General features: G+C 36.1%; 1 protein-coding gene across 5 annotated transcripts in view; it reads left to right on the forward strand.

Annotated features, from left to right (window-relative positions):
• The window catches only part of LOC106876199 (uncharacterized), a 54275-nt gene that overhangs the window by 24842 nt on the left and 13906 nt on the right, over window positions 1-15527 (forward strand). The window contains exons 1-2 of one of the 5 annotated variants that reach the window (XM_014924655.3): window positions 2428-2680; window positions 3178-3216. The exons of 1 other annotated variant lie outside the window; for it this stretch is intronic. The gene's annotated coding sequence lies outside the window, so the exon portion shown is untranslated. Of the gene's footprint in view, window positions 1-2427; window positions 2681-2837; window positions 3217-3323; window positions 3716-15527 lie in introns of those variants that run through there. 3 more of the 5 variants (XM_014924656.3, XM_014924654.3, XM_089357240.1) reach the window with 3 other exon arrangements.

A 15527-nucleotide genomic window follows, 5' to 3' on the forward strand; every position in this document is an offset into this window, starting at 1 on the left:
TAGAAACAGCAACTAATTCTCCCAAACGTCATTAACAGAGGACACATAGGACAAAGTCTAAATATACAAAAAGACGAGATTTAACAGGTGGAAAGATTTTCATTATTGTTCTGCTCGATCAAGTTGACCTAGGGCTAAACAAGTATAGAACCTTTACACTGAATAATTCATAATTATAGATCTATGTTAAGAGACAATAAATATTTAAAAGAGGTTTCATTAATAAATATGATCGGAATAAAAGTATAATTGAGGATTACTGCCCTTTATTTTTCGCTTTCTTCAGTATAATAATGCATTGTGCATATTACATTCAGTAGCTGCTGTTTGTAACAAGTTAGTTTTTAATTGAGCAGACTTAATGTCAAAGGTATTCGAGTCGTGACACTTTACGTCTTTTTTTTTAAAGACGATATTGTATTTTAAGGGAGATTTCCCTGCTATGTCTAGCAGGTCGAATGCCTACATAATCTCTCTCACATCTAGTGCTACATCTAAGTATCAAAAAAAAAAAAATGTCGCTTCTATCACAAATCGAAACTGCCATCGCACATTTTCGCTTGCTTGAAAATTACGTGTAAAGTGACGACACTCGTAATTCTTGCCTGTTTTCCCCTTTATTTACAAACCACAAAAATTATGTGTATTTATATTACTGGAACACCGATACGACAGAAACGCACACAAAAAGGGAGAAAATGCTTCATAATATAGAAAATAATTATAAATGGTGTACGTATGTAAGTGGTATAAAAGATGAGAAGTCGAGCTCAGTCGGCGAAATATGTAGTATTTATGCACCGAAATTATAACGGTAAAAATATTTATTCGTTCAGGCACGAGGCGTAAAGGTAGCTTCGTTCGAGTACAACAAATAAAGAACAATAAATGGAATTTGTAAAATTCCTACAAAACTTGGGGGTAGTAGAGGTGCGTTCAATAAAACCGTTTTACTGGATACTCTACTGCTGTTTCATATAGATTTATACGCGTAGGTTGCTGCTGTTTCAAATGTGTTGTTACGTTTAAGTAGATGCTGCAGCGTTTTGTTTATTTTTCATTCGGGGCTTACGTTTATACAAGCAGAGATTTTATTAAATAAAAATATTTAGCCATCTAATGGGTGATTATTTATACTTTTGTAAAAGAATAAAAAAGAAGTAAAATCAAAACTAAAAACTATTAGAACATAAACTTTCGTTTATTTTAGGTACAAATTTCTCATATTCTTTTCTTCTCTCACTCTCTCGTAATAATAATATTGATTTTCTGCTTAGGCCGCAAAGTTTCAGGGAAACGAAAAGCTATGGTGCTTATAATTATTCACAAGTGCATTAGCGAAGCGAAATGAAATGGTCCCGACTGTAATTCGCAGCCATGTTGTAGTTTCATGTCGCCAGTCGATAAGCTCGTTCCAGCGAGAAGGTTATAGCATGGTTCCTGTTTATTGTTCGTTTTGAAAGACAACTGGGATCAAAATTCACTTCGTTTTTTGGGAAGAAGGAGAGACGGGGTGACACTAATCATATTGATGAGATTATTTTCTTCCTTTTTTCTTATATATATAACTTAATTAAAGATAATAATAAAAACTAGGGGTGAGTGGAGTGGTTTTGAAACTGAGTATCAGATGCACGACCTCATCAGTCAGGAAAGATCTGAAAAGTCTTGACTCTTTTCTATGGCGAAAAAAAAAAAAATAATAAAAGCTCATAAAAATCAGAGATCAACAATGTATATAGTAGGGAACCAACATTTATAATTTAATTCCTTGAAGCAAATGAATATGTATTAAAATAATAGAGTATGGTTCATTAAATCAATCATATACTCACCAACCTTTATAAAACGTCATCGTGCTTATTATTAATATTTAAAAAATTTATTGATGAGTATTCATAAATTTATCGCATTCATAGATTTATTTAAAATGCATTGATTAATTAATTTAAACTTCACTTATATACTACATAAAATAACTAAATTGCTGTTGATTCATTGAGAAGTTCCAAATTGCAGCAATGCCAAGAAATCTGAATCAAAAATCAATAACTTAACAGTATTCTATCAAAATATTAAGTTAGCATAAAGATAGGTATCGAGCTTGGTTTTGTTTTAGAACAAAAATCATCAAATTGGTAATTATAAATAAATGATACGTGTGCAGTAAATCAATTACTGACATGTGTTTCAAGATATTGGTATAATGCATTTGTCTTATGCCGCTATACTAAGAAATTATTAAAAAAAAAAAAAACCAATAAACCAGATTTAGCATTTATTAGAGGAATGGAAAACGGAAAAAATATAAATTCGAACATGAGAAAAACAAGAAAGGTGAATAAATATAATATAAACGTGATATTTATGGCGTAGTTAATCATCAGTGCTGAGCATTCAAAGAGTTATGTGCCCTTGTCTGAAATTAGTTCCGCCATCCTGTCTTTCTTCGACAAAGCAGAACACTAAACAGTTATGATGATAATCGTTACTGAAGAGCTTCAGAAATAGTCACATTTAATCAAAACACATCTTAATCATTTGTATGTAACTTTTATGAATATTTGTTAGTTTGTTGAAGTTGCACTTTGTATGTGTTATATCATCAGTTTCACCGAAAGAAAGAAGAAACGAGCAGTTTTTCATTTACGAGAAGAAAGTAAACTGAGCTGGAATCAACGTAATTTTTACAAATTTTATTTAGTTTATTTTACTTGCTAGTTATAAATTTGTTATCCACTAACTTACTATTATTTTTGGACAGTGTTTATTTTCTTCTTTTTGTTTATACTTTAGGGTTACGCCACTCCAAAGAGTTATGTTCTCTTGTCATCTCCGTTTCTTTGTAGATACGTCGCAACGCAGCGCGCGAAAATAGCATCTGAGACCTACGTGCATTAGCTGCTTGACTGTCTTTTCTTTCTCTTTTCATTTATTTTTAATGAAAAAAACCCCCCTACCTAAAAGATCTTAACAATATATCGAAACAAATAACGAACTAACATTAATCGTATATGATTACCAAAACAAAAGAAAATAGCATGTAAAAGCAAAAAGAACGATCCCACCAAGTGCTGAATATTCCATCCGCTGAACAACACTTTAGTTTACTTTCCTTTTTGTTCCTTTCCCCACATATATTTTTTCTCTCTTTCATAATATTGGCTGAATCTAAAGCGGGCTAAAATCTATAAAGCGTGCTAAATTTATAAAGCGGTAAGTATGCTGTTTATAGAATCTTCATATTTATTCTAAAACTACTTGGTATATTTTGATATCGACTCTTCTTTTTCTCAGTATTGTTTTTAATCCTCTGTCACTCCTGATTTTGTTTGCTTTGTGTACGTGTGTTCTGCCGAACACACGTACACATTGCATTCCGCCTATGTGACTTAAGTTTTATTAACTGCTTCATACAGACTGAGGAATCGGTTTAGAGCTAAAACGCCAGAAATTGCAATTTTATTTTCGTCTCCCTGTAATTTCTTTGCCTTCATCATGCAAAGAAAGCCGTCAAGTTGTAACCTCATTTGTCTCCCCGAAAATACACACGTGTGTACCAAGGCTTTATTAAACCGCCAACTGTTTTAACTCAAAACGTGCTCGACTCTGTGAGCATATATATATATATATATGGTGTGTGTGTTAGGGAAATAAATTATTTTATGGATAATTTTTTTAAGGTTTGAGATATAGTAGAACTAGTAATTATACGGTAGGTCACTCAAAAGTGTTTTATCTTCACTATATGATATATATTACCATGTCAGATTCTCGTATTTATATCAATTACTTTTTTTGTTGTAGATATGGGTGTATATCTATCTTTTTATACACATACATGTTTTGAATGAAAATTGCAAGATAACTAAATGTTTTGTAAATTTGTTGGTTTAACACACATAACGCGGGTATAAATGCTTGTTTATTATTTTATGCGTAAAAATTAAGAAACTACTAAACAAATATGTGGTGAGAGCAGTGTTGTCTGTTATTCACCTTGATACCTACATGAAACCATGGTATGGATTTAAATATGTATCTCTCTCTCTCTCTCTCTCTCTCTCTCTATATATATATATATATATATTGTATGTATATATATATGATTGCATGTCTGTATATATGCATGTATGTATATATATGCATGTGTGTGTGTGTATATATATATCTATATATATATATTAAATTATGGGATGACCCAGGAAGTTATACTAATTTCTTGTTATCAAAACTGACTCGTAAGTGTATTGTGGTCTTTGCAATGCACAATTCATAAACATTAATTTTTTAATTTTATATTTTCTTAGATGTTTCGGAGACTTACTCTTCAAAAATGTCAAGAAATTTCGGTTCATGCCCCCCCCCCCCGCCTTCAACGTTTTAATATGTCGTTTGAAACAAAAGTAGGGGTAGGATGATAGGATAGTATCCCATATTAAAGAAAAAAAGATGAGACTTTGATGCGTATGTTTAGGACTGAAAAGCGTTTGAAACTTAATAATCAAAACATATTCATTCGACACGCATTTTCTTTATTTTGCGAGCATACTCACTCACACATAGACAACTGAATTTACAAACGAGGAGAATTGTTAATATAAGTTTTTAGTCAAATCACACACGCATACGAGACAACAAGGAAACATTTAAGCTAGAAATAGCAGCAAAATCTCGATCAAATCGCACTAGATTGACTATTGTAATCACAGATACACCTAAAAACGGGATGGTCGCGACTGGAAGGTCTGTTTTTACCAGAGCTGAAATTTAAAAATTAGACGGTATGGTACTGTGGTGCGATAAGAAAATGTAGGTGATGCTTTAGGGCACGGCCTCTTCTTATTTGTTTCCCGTTAAAGAATTACCGACAGCTCGGCTTGACACAGTGTAAATTCCCTTTAGTTTTGACCAAGTCGGTTTCTTGCAAACAAAACGGAACATTACCGTTATTTTGGGGTTGTGTGAGAGATTTTTTAGTGCTTTGTGTACATAGAAGAAATGAGATCAATGACATGTAAATGTGTATGTATTTACGAGCATGTGTATATTGCAGTTGATGGTGTCTTGTGGTTTCTCATACCACGAAAATGTAATCAAAGCTGTTAGATAAAATCAAATGGAATATTATTTTTAAAGCTGGGTCTACATTAGTAGGTACTCGGGAGTTTTTTCGGGTTTTAAAATAAACGGTATTTGTGGGTTTATAACGCGCGCGTGCGCGCACACATATTGACTTAGAAGTTTCGCTAGTGTTTGGCTTCGTCGAGCTAACGAAGCCAACTGCTGGCGAAACTTCGAAGACAAAACTATTACAGATATTTGACTGTATACACTTGCGATAAATCCTTTCTTTGGTTATAATGTTCGATTTTTATAATAGTATATATATAAAAAAATATCCAGATGAGAAATAGTAAGCAAGTGTATACACGTAATAATTTCGGGAAAGCGGTGCAGGTATAAACCTGCAATATTGGGGACCGTAATGGGGGTGGGGAAATCCACTTTGTTTTCCTGTAGCTATTCCTCAACAGTATTGTTGAAAATAAGGCATTTGTTGTTTGCTACACGCCCCACCACCCAGTTCATTTCGAAAAGTAAACAAAAATATTTGAAAGTTTTCAGAAGAGGAATTTATGAATGGAGTTATCCGTTCCATTACTATCGATAATATTCAAAAATGATTCAAAATCTCTAATGCTTTGAACATTAATAACCATTAAAAGCTAAATAGCCATAAAACAGTTAAAGGGAAAAAAAGAGGAAAAAAATCAATTATCTTTATTTTTCAAGGCGGAACCCTAATATGGCTGCAGTCTAATGATTGAAATGAGTAAAAAAGATGAAAATTATTGGGATATTGAAATGATTTACCTATTTCGATGCATTTACTTACATGAGGGCCTGGTTTTATTTTTGTACATTTCCTATTGATACTTAATTATTGTGCCACTTTCATCAAAGAATACCCTAGACATGTGCATCTACACACACACACACACACACACACACATGTATATATGCACGAAGAGGCAACAATGCAGAGTTTGATAGTGCTCTTTAGTGTTGCTGATGGCAAGGCAATCTCTAGAGTGCTGGTGTCACAAAAAATTGCATCCAGTGCATTCTAAAGGAGTTGCTTTTAGAAGGGTATCTATTCGTAGAAACCATGCTAAAAATGACCATTGTGTTTTTTGTAAAAGATTTTTGAAAGACTATGGCATAAACTGGAAACATCTTTTCATATTGAGCGTAAATGTTTTTGTTGAGCAATGAAACAGCTTGCACACAATACAAAAACCTCTTTCCAAAAGATTTGTGTCAGTCTATTTTTCAAATTTTTTTTAATCCTTATGCATTCAGATTATTCTGTTAACTGTAATCCTTTGACTGTATTTTCAACAATGATGTTGAGACGTAGCTACAGGAAAACAAAGTTATTTTGAATTAATCTTGCATTATCTTGAAGCTTTGATTTTTTTTGATGATCTGATTGTTTATTTTTAGAATGATATTGTTGGGTAGGTTTGAGAGGCCAGATCTGGCCAATCTGAACATAAAACAAGTAGAATATTTGGGCTGGATATGACTAGTATAAATGCTAAAGGGTTAAATACTTAACGTTTAAAAGAAAAATCTTCCTTTAAATATTGTGACTGCATCAAGTATATTTGCAAAAATGTTTTATATATATATATATACATACACACACACACACACACACACACATCTATATATATACTAGCAGCTTAGCCCAGTTTCACCCTGTTGGTTTGGATGATGTGGCTGTAAAACCTGTTCTGTGTAAGCATCCAACTTGTTTGGGCACACTTATACTAAAAAACAATTTTAGAATGACTTTTCTGTCAAAACGCTAAAAATAACTAACCAACAAAAAAAAAAAAAAACCAATCATGATTCAACCAAATCAAAAAATAAACCCGAATACTAAGTGAACAAAGATAAACAATCTCATTTCTATTCTGTGCGCGCACGCACACACACACATTCACATACTCCACCTTTTACATACACATATATTCACACAGAGTTGAAACGCTGTTTGATTTATTTTTTTTCAGCATACAATTTTCAAAATCGCACTACCAAGTATGACATCACCCCTTCCTTCCTCATTCATCTATCACCCCTTCCTTTCTTATTCATAATCACAAAAGTATTATTATAGTAGATTATCTCGGTAACCATAGGAGCTATAAAAAAATACAAAACCCAGTATCACCACCGGATCATTCTACACATCTGTGTAATTTTTCATGCAATTCCACCCTGCTGTTTGACCGTGAATCCCAAGACAAGAAAGAATCGCCCATGTCAAATTTATATGTATACTCTTACTCTTTTACTCGTTTCAGTCATTTGACTGTGGCCATGCTGGAGCACCGCCTTTAGTCGAGCAAATCGACCCCAGGACTTATTCTTTGTAAGCCTGGTACTTATTCTATCGGTCTCTATTGCCGAACCGCTAAGTTACGGGGACGTTAACACACCAGCATCGGTTGTCAAGCGATGTTGGGGGGACAAACACAGACACACAAACATATACACACACACATACATACATATATAAATATATATATATATATATATATATATATATATATATATATACATACGACGGCCTTCTTTCAGTTTCCGTCTACCAAATCCACTCACAAGGCTTTGGTCGGCCCGAGGCTATAGTAGAAGACACTTGCCCAAGGTGCCACGCAGTGGGACTGAACCTGGAGCCATGTGGTTGGTAAGCAAGCTACTTATCACACAGCCACTCCTATATAATATATATAATTGTCCATGTTAGTCTTTCCATGCTGGCATATATTGTATAGATGAGCGAGCAGAGGTACTGACTAAATAGATTGATAATTGAGGACCGTGTCTTGCTTCTCTGTCTCATTTTTAATGTTTTCTACAGTTGAATGCTTGAATACCCTTCCTATTGCCAGCAGCTTTAGAGGAGTATACTACTTGCATGTTACTGCTGAACAAACATAAGAGTTGTTAAGCCTCTTACCTCATAAAAATAGTGTCCTCTTTATCATTTATAGTCTCTGTTTGTTTACCAGTAATAGAATATTCTCATCCCTGATAGGTTTAAGAAAGAACCACCTGACTGGCCTTCGTGCTGGGAGCACGTAAAAGCACCCACTACACTCTCGGAGTGTTTGGCGTTAGGAAGGGCATCCAGCTGTAGAAACTCTGCCAAATCAGATTGGAGCCTGGTGTAGCCATCTGGTTCACCAGTCCTCAGTCAAATCATCCAACCCATGCTAGCATGGAAGGCGGACGTTAAACGATGATGATGATGGGGGGGGGGAGACTAAAACAAATAAGTGCTAAAAGGGTACTGCATGTTTGATGGTTGTGGGGTAAGGAGATTGGAAATGGCATGTGTGGAGTAATGGGAAAAGAGTAAATGCTGAGGTAGAAAATGTGAAGAGAGTGGTGGATATCAAAATGAATGATAGAACTGGGTGTATTAGAGAAGAAGGATGACAGTGAGTGATACGGTAGGAAGTATTGGAAGGAAAGAAAGTGATGGTTACTCTTTTACTTGTTTCAGCTATTTGACTGCAGCCATGCTGGAGCACCACCTTTAGTCGAGCAAATCGACCCCAGGACTTATTCTTTGTAAGCCTAGTACTTATTCTATCGGTCTCTTTTGCCGAACCGCTAAGTTACAGGGACGCAAACACACCAGCATCGGTTGTTAAGCGATGTTGGGGGACAAACACTGACACACAAACACATATATATACATATACATATATACGACGGGCTTCTTTCAGTTTCCGTCTTCCAAATCCACTCACAAGGCTTTGGTCGGCCCGAGGCTATAGTAGAAGACACTTGCCCAAGGTGCCACACAGTGGGACTGAACCCAGAACCATATGGTTGGTAAGCAAGCTACTTACCACACAGCCACTCCTAGCTAAAAAAATTTTTTTAAATTTTTAGTTAATGTGCAATCTCATCTGACAGGTATGAAGATAGGAGAAATACAAGATACTAGGAATACAAATTGATAGTAGAGTGACAGGTTCAGGGCATTTAGTGTACACTTTATATTGGTATGTATATGTGTATATATGAACGAGCATGTATAAATGTATCTGTGTGTACATATATATATATAAGTATATGTGCGTGTAAAAAGCATCCAGTCTACACTGTAAAGTGGTTGGCGTTTGGAAGGGCATCCAGCTGTAAAAACCATTCCAAAACTGACTTTGCCTGTGCTGGTGCCATGTAAAAAGCATTCAGTTCACTCTGTGAGGTAGTTGGTGTTAGGAAGGACATCCAGCCGTAAAAACCATGCCAAAAAGGACACTGAAATCTGGTGCAGTCTTATACCTAGCCAGCTCCTGTTAAACTGTCCAACACATGCCAGCATGGAAAGCAGATGTTAAATGAGGATGATATATTGTTTATGTACTTGTTTTCAAGTTTCTTAATGCAAACTTGTGAGTTGAAACAGATGTTCCTTGGGAGGGTCATTATGCCTATAATAAACACACACACAGATCTATTTCATTCCTTTATTATTTGTCAATTGGTTAACTGTTTAGCCAGTTAACTAATTAGTTCTTTGATTAATTATTTAGTTAATCAATCAGTTATGTTTGCCGAAGTCCTTTCATTGGCATTTGCAATCTCATTAGTAACATGATCTCTCTACTCCAGGTCAGCTTCAGGGTTGTCTATCTTTTAGTTTTTAGGTTCTGTATTTATGTAGTTGTATGGATGTGAGAGGGTGTGCATATATGAACATGTACTGATGTGCATTTGAATGGCATAGTTCATTCTGGGAATAAATGTGTTAGATGTATGTGTGCATTGGCGTATGTATATGGTGTGGAATTTGTGAAAAGTGTGGATGGTAAAACATTTCTGTATATCTTTATTTTATTCATTAGTGCTTTTGTCTGTTTGATTGGTGCGTATATCATCCAACTGTGTTACTTTTATTTGGGATGGTACAACAACTGCATATTATTGGGGAAACTGCCAGGAGTATATCAGGGAGAATGGAAGTACATTAAAACAAATATTGTGATAAGAAACCTAAATATGATGGCATACTGAATAGCATAAGCATAAAGATCTTAACAATAGATATATGAAATTATGCTAATAAATTAATGGAAACCATCACTTAATAATATAAGAAAAAAACTTAAAATGTAGAGACCATACCATCACTACCTATAAACATATGTGTATATTTATATGTATATGTGTGCATATGTATGTGTATAGGTTTGTGTTTCTGCATATGTGTGTATATGAATATATATGCATATATTTGTATGTCCATGTGTATATGTAAATGTATATATATGTATGTAAATCTATCTACTTATGATATATGTACACAACCCCTAATAGAGTTATTAGAAGGGAGATAATTATTTTGCTAATTTGAAATTGTAATTAAGGAATAATAAGGAAAAGGTACATAGAATTCAGATATTTAATTTCTTGTGTTTACTTAATACAAAGTTTAAAAAAATTTTAATCATTGTTAATCATGTATTGAACTATTTCATTCTTCAGAAATTCTCAGTATGACATAACCTGTGACTTATTAATGAAATATTTTATGAAGTGAGACATTTCACAAATGGTTGAAATAATTACAGTCTAGAGGAATTACATAGAATGTTTTATTTTTCTTCTTACAATATAAGTGAAATAGAAAGTTCTTAGGGGAATTATTTTTTTCTTGGCCTTATTTTGAAGAGTGTGGCTGTGTCATACTGGAGAATAACACCTTTTCTGTTTACCAAAGCTACCCATGTTTGACATAATTTTTCATTTACACAATCAAGTTGTTGGCAAGAGACATCTACATTGATGGTTCTTCCATGTTCCTGTAGCATGGATTTCTGGTTTTGGTGTTGGCACTGGCCTCTTGTTATATGATAACCATTGTCTTTTTTGTTTTTTGTTGTGATGCAAAACCCATTTTTCATCACTTGTAACAACACGCTGCAAAAATGACAGGTTGTTATTCCTGGTTAGAACACTGTTGCAGATGGAATGTTGTGTTCAGTTCTCAAGCATAAGCTCATGTGGAACCCAAATTCCCTCTTTGCATATTTTCCTAATTTGCTCAAGGTGTTTGAGTTGAATACAACACATAAAATCGTTGTGTCAAACCTCTGGCACTTTGACTTGGATCTGACACAAAAGTTTCATTCAGAAGTTCATCATTCAGAGTGGATTATCTTCCATTAGCAAGGCTTGTCAGATATGTCACAGTCACCATCTTTAAACGTTTTAAACCATGGCTGACATGTACAAGCTTTCATTACATCCAGATACACTTCACAAATGTTTCCCATTGCTTCTGTAGTGGTAGTTTTCTTTCAAAACTCATGTAGTTAGCAATGGCAAATATGCTGTTTTATAAAGTTCTTATCCTCCATGGGGTTTATTACTGAAATAAATGAATAACACACTGTCAGATAGAAGAGATGATATACTATTTCTAGACAGTTCCTACCCATTCAACCATGGCTCTGGTGTGATTGGTTGGTTTATATTTCAAAGTGGTGAAAAAACGCAATTACTTTCTGAACATGCTAATATTTTGGAATATGTAGTTTTTTTTTTTTTCAAAATAATTTGATTACAATAATCTGTTTCACAATGCACTTTGTTTTTGTTTCTTTTATCCACGTTTAAGTGGCAATAAACATTACTTTTTAGTATAAATACTGCTTCCATCTCTAATAGAGATTTTCTTAATAGACTAGTTTGGTTGTTGCAAAACCAGTGACTGTGTGACACTGTTTTTTCTATATATTGCAAGCTGGATTAGACAACTGCACTGTCTATCAGATGAATATCCATCACTGAATATGATCTAACAAGATCAAAATCACATGATCTGGTGGTCTCTCTGCTTGCAATATATATCGAGTGCGAAGCACACTGACTGGCTAGCTGGAGGAAGCATCCTTCTGGGGTAAAATAGCAGAATTGTCTGCTCTTACAGAACACCCACGTTCAAGTGGTGATAAGTGGTGATAAACATTTCTTCTCAGCATAAATACTGCTTCCATCTCTAATAGAGATTTTCTTAGTAAACTAGTTTTCTAGTTATAATAATATACTTTTGGAATTAATTGATTGCACTGTAAAAGGAAAACCGCATTTTCTAATTTTTCCACATCTCTTGACTCATGTGGAATATTTTAAACCTCTTTCTCTCTCTCTCTCCTCTCTCTCTCTCTTTCCTCTCTCTCTCTCTTTCCTCTCTCTCTCTTTCCTCTCTCTTTTCTCTCTCTCTCTCTCTCCTCTCTCTCTCTCTCTTTCCCCCCCTCTTTCTCATATATAAACAATCACACAACAGGCTTCCACACAGCTTTCGTCTACCAAATTCATTTACCAGGCATTGGTCAGTCTCAGGCAATGGTAGTAGACACTTGGCCAACGTGCTCATTTGAACCTTGCTAACCTCAAGTGTAGTTAATAAACCACCTTATTGATATTACCAGCTTATAGATTGGGAAATAAATTTAATATCCTGGTCAGGAACCCTGAATAAGTGATTTTTACAAGATTTTTTTTGTATGGTTCTTATTAAAATATCTTCGCTTAACTGATGCAATGCCCTACTACTTTGTGAATTTCATACCATGTGTGTGTATGTATACACCCACACATACACAAGCACAGGTGTGGTTGAGAACCGCACTTCCTAACCAGGTGTCTTGGGTTCAGACCCACTGCGTAGTACCTGGGGCAAGTGTCTTCTACTATAGTGTTGCACTGATCAAAGTGTTGTACATAGATTTGGTAGAAGGAAACTGAAAGAAACTTGTTGCATGTGTGTGTGTGTGCTATATCATCATCATCATCATCGTTTAATGTCCGCTTTCCATGCTGGCATGGGTTAGACAGTTTGACTGAGGACTGGTGAGCCAGAGGCTGCACCAGGCTCAATCTGATCTGGCAAAGTTTCTATAGCTGGATGCCCTTCCTAACACCAACCACTCCGAGAGTGTAGTGGGTGCTTTTACATGACACCAGAATGAGGGCTAGTCAGACGGTTCTGGCAATGACCACACTCAAAAGGTGTTTTTTTACGTGCTACCTGCACGGGATCGAGTCCGGCGGCACTGGCAATGATTATGCTCGAATGTTGTTTTTCACGTGCCACCAGCACATGTGCCAGTAGGGCGACTCTGGCAATGATCCCGCTTGAATGGTGCTTTTCACATGCCACTGGCATGGGAGCCAATCCGTGACCCTGGCAATGATCACGCTTGGATGTCCTTTTAATGTTTCACTGGCACAAGTGCCAATCAGGTGGTACTATCATTGGCCACATCAGCCATTTTGATTTCACTTGCCTCAATAGGTCTTCGCAAGCAAAGTTTATTGTCCAATGAATGATGGGTATTCATAAAGTGGGCTGGTTCCACCCACTGGCATAGGCCATGGTCTCACTTGGCTTGTCGGGTCTTCTCAAGCACAGCATATCTCCAAAAGTCTTGGTCACTAGTCATTGCCTCGGTAAGGCTCAATGTTTGAAGGTCGTGCTTCACCACCTCATCCCAAGTTTTCCTGGGCCTACCTCTTCCACAAGTTCCCTCAACAGCTAGGGTGTGGCGTTTTTTCACACAGCTGTCTTCATTTCATTCATTTGCAATACATGACCATACCAGCGCAGTCATCTCTCTTGCACACCACATCTAATGCTTCTTAAATCCAACTTTTCTCTCAGGGCACTTACACTCTGTTGTGTATGCACACTGACATTACACATCCAGCAGAGCATACTGGCTTCATTCCTTGCACGCTTATGCATGTCCTCAGCAGTCACAGCCCATGTTTCACTGCCATGTAGCATGGCTGTTCGTACATGTGTGTCATATACTCTGCTTTTTACTCTGAGTGAGAGACCCTTTGTCACCAGCAGAGGTAGGAGCTCTCTGAACTTAACTTTGCTGAGGCTGTTCTTGTTCTAGCGGCTACACTTTCAGAGCATCCACCCCTGCTACTGAGTTGGTCCCCTAGGTAACGAAAGCTATCAACTACTTCTAGTTTTTCTCCCTGCAATGTGACAGAAGCTGTTCTCTGTACATTTTCAGTGTTTATAGCACCTGCGCATTTGCCACATACAAAAACTATATTCCCTTTGATATTGCTGCATCTCTTATGTGTCCATAGCTTACACTGGGTACATATTATGGAGTTTCTACCTATGCCTTTTCTACAGATCGAGCAGGGCCATCTACCTGAAGGGATTTGTGGTTTGTCTGCCTTATTAAGACTTTGGTTTTAGCTAGGTTGACTCTAAGGCCCTTTGATTCTAATCTTTGCTTCCTCACCTGAAACTTTTCCTCTAGTTCTGATAGTGACTCACCAATTAGAGCAATGTCATCAGCATAAAGAAGCTCCCAGGGGCATCCTGTTTTGAATTCCTGTGTTATTGCCTGGAGGACTATAATGATTAAGAGGGGGCTGAGGACTGATCCTTGGTGGACCTCTACCCCTACGTGGAATTCTTCACTGTACTCGTTGCCAACCCTCACCTTATTGACAGCATCCTTGTACATGGCTTGCACAGCTCTCACTAACCATTCACGTATCCCTAGTTTCCTCATTGACCACCAGACAAGGGATCGGGGGACCCTGTCAAAGGCTTTCTCCATGTCAATGAAAGCCAGGTACAGAGGTTTATCTTTGGCTAGGTATTTCTCTTGCAGCTGTCTTACCAGAAATATAGCATCAGTGGGGCTTTTCCCTGGCACGAACCCAAACTGCGTCTCATCTAGACTGACTCTCTCCCTAATTAGTTGGGCTATGACCCTCTCTATGACCTTCATTATCTGATCCAACAACTTGATACCTCTGTAATTATTTGTATCTAATGCATGACCCTTACCTTTGTAGCAGTTGACTATGGTGCTGCTACACCAGTCATTGGGTATGACTCCTTCATGTATCACCTGGTTAACTATACGGATGACTAGGCTACAGCCGACACTGCCAGATATGTTGAGCATCTCTGCGGTGATTTTTGATGGGCTGGGGGCTTTATATATATATATGTAAATAAATAGAAAGGTTTAATAGTCTAAGACATACAAAGACACACATACCTTCTGTTTACAAGAGTGTACAGTTACACACCAATCCACGTATACATAGTTTAATAATGTATTGTTTATATCCAACAGTGTGTGAACATGCATGTACATATAGTATATCTGAAATGCCCATCATTGTATGAAAGTGTTCTTTATATTGTACATCAGTTTGGTTTTCTACATTTAGCTGCAAATTTGGAAGATCAAACAGTGGTATGTGTCTATATTTTAACTGAAGGCTTTTGATTTAAGGATGAATATGTCTTTAAAACAAAATTTCGTTAGCGGCTCCCAAAATTTGATTTTTGTCATTACGTGCAGTAGATGTTTGGAAAACTATATTGGGCAAATTAGATTATCACTATACAGGAGAATGACAATGCATAAACAACAGGT

Source organism: Octopus bimaculoides, chromosome 9 (genome assembly GCF_046866305.1).
Source record: "Octopus bimaculoides isolate indiv1 chromosome 9, ASM4686630v1, whole genome shotgun sequence".
Taxonomy (NCBI): domain Eukaryota; kingdom Metazoa; phylum Mollusca; class Cephalopoda; order Octopoda; family Octopodidae; genus Octopus; species Octopus bimaculoides.